Source organism: Aquarana catesbeiana, linkage group LG08 (assembly GCF_042186555.1).
Source record: "Aquarana catesbeiana isolate 2022-GZ linkage group LG08, ASM4218655v1, whole genome shotgun sequence".
Classification (NCBI taxonomy): domain Eukaryota; kingdom Metazoa; phylum Chordata; class Amphibia; order Anura; family Ranidae; genus Aquarana; species Aquarana catesbeiana.
Window position 1 is genome coordinate 291,044,673 of NC_133331.1, and position 6,000 is coordinate 291,050,672.

The following is a 6,000-nucleotide window of genomic DNA, read 5'->3' on the forward strand; positions in this document are numbered from 1 at the left end:
CGAGAGGGGTCATCAGGGTAGAGGAGAGGGGTCATCAGGATAGAGGAGAGGAGTCAGCAGGGCAGTGTATAAGGGGTAAACAGGGCAGACAAGAGGGGTCAGCGGGGTAAAGGAGAGGAGTCAGCAGGGAAATGTATAGGGGTCAACAGGGAGGACGAGAGGGGTCATCAGGGCAGAGAAGGGTCAGCGGGGCAGATGAGAGGGGTCAGCACAGCAGAGGAGTCAGCAGGGCGGTGTACAGGGGGGTCAGCGGGGCAGAGGAGAGGGGTCAGCGGGGCAGAGGAGAGGGGTCAGCGGGGCAGAGGAGAGGTGTCAGCAGGGCAGAGGAGAGGGGTCAGCAGGGCAGAGGAGAGGGGTCAGCGGGAAAGAGGAGAGGGGTCAGCGGAGCAGAGGAGAGGAGTCAGCAGGGCAGTGTATAGGGGTCAACAGGGCAGACGAGAGGGATCATCAGGGTAGAGGAGAGGGGTCAGCAGAGCAGAGGAGAGGGGTCAGCAGGGCAGACGAGAGGGGTCAGCGGGGCAGAGGAGAGGAGTCAGCAGGGCAGAGAAGCAGGGTCAGGGGGGCAGAGGAGAGGGGTCAGCAGAGGAGAGGATTCAGCAGGGCAGTGTACAGGGGTCAACAGGGCAGATGAGAGGGGTCAGCGGAGTAGAGGAGAGGGATCAGCGGGGTAGAGGAGAGGGATCAGCGGGGTAGAGGAGAGGGGTCAGCGGGGTAGAGGAGAGGGGTCAGCGGGGTAAAGGAGAGGGGTCAGCGGGGTAGAGGAGAGGAGTCAGCAGGGTAGAGGAGAGGGGTCAGCAGGGCAGATGAGAGGGGTCAGCAGGGCAGAGGAGAGGAGTCAGCAGGGCAGACGAGAGGGGTCAGCGGGGCAGAGGAGAGGGGTCAGCGGGGCAGAGGAGAGGGGTCAGCAGGGCAGAGGAGAGGGGTCAGGGGGGTAGAGGAGAGTGGTCAGCGGGGCAGAGGAGAGGGGTCAGCGGGGCAGAGGAGAGGGGTCAGCAGGGCAGAGGAGAGGGGTCAGCAGGGCAGAGGAGAGGGGTCAGGAGGGTAGAGGAGAGTGGTCAGCGGGGCAGAGGAGAGGAGTCAGCAGGGCAGAGGAGCGGGGTCAGTGGGGCAGAGAAGAGGGGCAGCAGAGGAGAGGAGTCAGCAGGGCAGTGTACAGGGGTCAACAGGGCAGACGAGAGGGGTCATCAAGGTAGAGGAGAGGGGTCAGCGGAGTAGAGGTGGGGTCAGCGGGGTAAAGGAGAGGAGTCAGCAGGGCAGTGTATAGGGGTCAACAGGGCAGACGAGAGGGGTCAGCGGGGTAGAGGAGAGGGGTCAGCGGGGTAGAGGAGAGGAGTCAGCAAGGCAGTGTATAGGGGTCAACAGGGCAGACGAGAGGGGTCATCAGGGTAGAGGAGAGGGGTCATCAGGATAGAGGAGAGGAGTCAGCAGGGCAGTGTATAAGGGGTAAACAGGGCAGACAAGAGGGGTCAGCGGGGTAAAGGAGAGGAGTCAGCAGGGAAGTGTATAGGGGTCAACAGGGAGGACGAGAGGGGTCATCAGGGCAGAGAAGGGTCAGCGGGGCAGATGAGAGGGGTCAGCACAGCAGAGGAGTCAGCAGGGCGGTGTACAGGGGGGTCAGCGGGGCAGAGGAGAGGGGTCAGCGGGGCAGAGGAGAGGGGTCAGCAGGGCAGAGGAGAGGGGTCAGCGGGAAAGAGGAGAGGGGTCAGCGGAGCAGAGGAGAGGAGTCAGCAGGGCAGTGTATAGGGGTCAACAGGGCAGACGAGAGGGATCATCAGGGTAGAGGAGAGGGGTCAGCAGAGCAGAGGAGAGGGGTCAGCAGGGCAGTGTACAGGGGGTCAGTAGGGCAGACGAGAGGGGTCACAGTCACTTACACCAATGTTGGGGGTTATTATTGCAGTCAAAGACACCAATGTTGGGGGTTATTATTGCAGTCAAAGACACCAATGTTGGGGGTTATTATTGCAGTCAAAGACACCAATGTTGGGGGTTATTATTGCAGTCAAAGACACCAATGTTGGGGGTTATTATTGCAGTCACTGACACCAATGTTGGGTGTTATTATTACAGTCACTGACACCAATGCTGGGGGTTATACTTGATTCTTTTATCTGTCTGTCAAGGAGCATTGGTTGAATTGGATTACTAAACCTTGGCACCTCTACCACAAAGTAGAAAATCGGAGCCTTTAGTGCTACTTTAAATACACCTTTGAATGTGCCATAAATCTAGATCTGTCCTGTATCATCTTAGGGAGAGTAATTATCCCTCCTAGTCCTTATACTGGGACTACGCAATCATTATCCTTTATGTTGTGGAGATTGGGTGGGTCTGAGTAACTTGGCAAAAGAAAACTGGACAGTGCTGACACCTCTCAGTCTACAAAAAACTTGCGGTCAGCCCACAACAGAACTTGAGGGCATTTCTAGCAAATCAGAGGGTATTTCTTTGTACTTAAAGGGATACAACTTGGGGACATGTGCATGTATTACTGTATATGTTTTACTGTTCCTTGATGTATACGCTTTATGTCTCACCTGTGCTGATCTCTGTAGGAGTGTCCTCCTCTATAAATGTCCTCGTCATTCCAGCCTCCTCCGTATATTGCTGATCATCCCTCACATACCTCTCCTCTTCTTCTTTAACCTCAGCTTTATATCTATGAGATCTTCACCCTAAACCAAGAGAAGGGTAGGGTTCATACATCATCTCCATAAATCACTTCATGTTTTGGATGCAACCTGATGATGGTGTCCATAGTTGTGACCTACCTGTGTGGAATCCCGGGAACACAGAGGACGGGAACATCTCTCTGGTGGGTTTCTTTAGCTGGATGACTCCACCTGGTACAGATCTTTGTGGCTTTTTGGAAACTCCTCCATCACCCCATCATCCTCCTCTTTTATCTCTTCTTTAACCTCAACTTTGGAATCTCTCAGGTTTCCACTCTGAATATATAATAAAAATGACATCAATTGTAACAATGCAGATAATGTACAGATCCTAATGATACTATCAGTGATTGTTCCTCATCTACCTGATGATGGTGAGGGATGGTGTGACCTTCCTGTGTGGAATCAAAAGAATGCAGGGGACCACCCTCTTCCATAAACTGAAGATATCCTCTCACAAATGTCTCTTCTTCTTTTTTAACTTCAACTTTGATGTCCTTCACTTCTTCATCCTAAACCCCAAAAATGATAAAATACATTTGTAAAAGTGGAGTAAGGGATTACTTGCCTAGAAGGCTTTTAAGGTGGACATGCTTAGGCCTATCTACCTGATGATGGTGAGGGATGGTGTGATCTTCCTGTGTGGAATCCCGGGAATACAGAGGACGGGGACATCTCTCTGGTGGGTTCCCATTACTGGATCCATCTGTAGGAAACACACACACTGACTGAATACATTGTTTCTATGTGTTTATCAGATGATGGGGGATCTAGGTGGACCCTCCGTACTGCTCTCTCCTTTACAATAAAGTCTCCTCTTACCCGGTGATGTGAGGGGCGGCTGATTGTCCATCATGACGTCCTTGTAGAGATCCTTGTGTCCTTCCGAAAGCTCCTCCATCACACCATGCTCCTCATGCTTCCCTTTATCTCTTCTTTAGCAACAATTTTAACATCCCCGAGGTGTCCACTCTGGATATACAATGAAAACGTTTGTTTTAGCAAACATGCTTGAAGATAAATGAATTAGGTATGAAAATTAGTCACTTGCACTTAAATAACCCGACGCACGCTCATACTGAACATTTCCCCAGTTACGGGGTTGAAACATTTTGTTCATTACCTTTTCCCCCTATCAATATAACCTAAAATATTATACAACTTTTAATGGGTGTGGGGGATGGGGGTTTTATTCTATAGAAGAGCTGAATACCTCTTCATTAACCACTTGAACACTGGGCACTTAAACCTCCTTCCTAACCAGACCAATTTTTAGCTTTCGGTGCTCTCACATTTTGAACGACAATTACTCAGTCATGCAACACTGTACCCATATGAAATTTTTGGCCTTTTTTCCCCACAAATAGAGCTTTCTTTTGGTGGTATTTAATGGGTTTTTTATTTTTTGCGCTATAAAAGAAAAAAAGGACTGAAAATTCTGTTAAAAAAATGCACTTTTCTTCGTTTCTGTTATAACATTTTGCAAATTAGTAATTTTTCTTCATAAATTTTGGCAAAAATTTATACTGCTAGATATCTTTGGTAAAAATAACCCAAATCGGTGTATATTATTTGGTCTTTGTGAAAGTTATAGAGTCCACGAGCTATGGTGCCAATCTCTGAAAATTGATCACACCTGCAGTACTGACGGCCTATCTCATTTCTTGAGACCCTAACAAGCCAGGAAAGTACAAATACCCCCAAATGACCCCTTTTTGGAAAATAGACATTCCAAGGTATTTAGTAGGAGGCACGGTGAGTTTTTTGAAGTTGTAATTTTTTCCCACAATTCTTTGCAAAATCAAGATTTTTTTTCACAAAATTGTCATATTATCAGGTTATTTCTCACACACAGCATATGCATACCACAAATTACACCCCAAAACACATTCTACTAATCCTCCTGAGCATGGCGATACCACATGTGAGACTTTTACACAGCCTGGCCACATACAGAGGCCCAACATTGAGGGAGCACCTTCAGGTGTTCTAGAGACATAAATTACAGATCTAATTTCCTGACTACCTCTTGCACTTATGAAGGCCATGGAGCACCAGGACAATGGAAACGGCTGAGTATGGCTGGATACTGCTGAGTATGGCTGGGTACGGCTGAGTATGGCTGGATACTGCCGAGTATGGCTGGGTATGGCTGAGTATGGCTGGGTACGGCTGAGTATGGCTGGGTACTGCTAAGTATGGCTGGGTACTGCTGAATATGGCTGGATACTGCTGAGTATGGCTGGGTACGGCTGAGTATGGCTGGGTATGGCTGAGTACAGCTGGGTACGGCTGAGTATGGCTGGGTACGGCTGAGTATGGCTGGGTACGGCTGAGTATGGCTGGATACTGCTGAGTATGGCTGGATACTGCTGAGTATGGCTGGATACTGCTGAGTATGGCTGGATACTGCTGAGTATGGCTGAGTATGGCTGGATAAGGCTGGGTACGGCTGAGTATGGCTGGATACTGCTGAGTATGGCTGGATACTGCTGAGTATGGCTGGATACGGCTGAGTATGGCTGGATACGGCTGAGTATGGCTGGATAAGGCTGGGTACGGCTGAGTATGGCTGGATACTGCTGAGTATGGCTGGGTACAGCTGAGTATGGCTGGATAAGGCTGGGTACGGCTGAGTATGGCTGGATACTGCAGAGTATGGCTGGGTACGGCTGAGTATGGCTGGATACGGCTGAGTATGGCTGGATACAGCTGGATACTGCTGAGTATCACCGAGTATGGCTGAGTATTGCTGGGTATCACAGAGTATGGCTGAGCTGGATGGATGGCAGTGTATGCAGGGATGGATGGATGGATGGCAGAGTATGCAGGGATGGATGGATGGCAGAGTATGCAGGGATGGATGGATGGCAGAGTATGCAATGTGGCTCTGTGTCACAGAGCAGTGCTGTGGGCACTACACATGCAGCCCACAGTGCTGCTGCCACTGATCTCTCCCCTCCCCTCTCACACTGTACCGATGGCGCCGGTTTGTTTACATGTGATCGCTCTGTCATTTGACGGAGCGATCACATGCTAAACGGCCGCTGTCAGTGGCCATTTACCGTGATGCGGACCCGGCGGTCATGGATATTCCCTTGTGAGCGCCCTGCCGCACCAGGGGTGCGCGCGGGACCTCGGTTCTGGGAGGACGCCATAGTACGCCCTCCCAGAGTTATGGAACCACCCTGTAGCCGTCATTCGGCTATGGGCCAGTTGTAAAGTGGTTAAATAAGCTTTAATTTGAAAGAAAGAAAACAAAAATTACCTTGGCTAGTTTCAGGTCGGTAGTGGCTAGTTCCCATCCTGCAGATTAACCTTGTGATGTCAC

At 50.4% G+C, this 6,000-nt stretch overlaps 1 protein-coding gene across 1 annotated transcript in view; it reads right to left on the bottom strand.

Moving 5' to 3' along the window:
• Positions 1–3,373, bottom strand: part of LOC141104884 (uncharacterized) — a 61,514-nt gene extending 58,141 nt beyond the window's left edge. Inside the window, exon 1 of the mRNA XM_073594672.1 lies at positions 3,278–3,373. The gene's annotated coding sequence lies outside the window, so the exon portion shown is untranslated. The remainder of the gene's footprint in view (positions 1–3,277) is intronic.
• Positions 3,374–6,000: the final 2,627 nt, after the last annotated feature.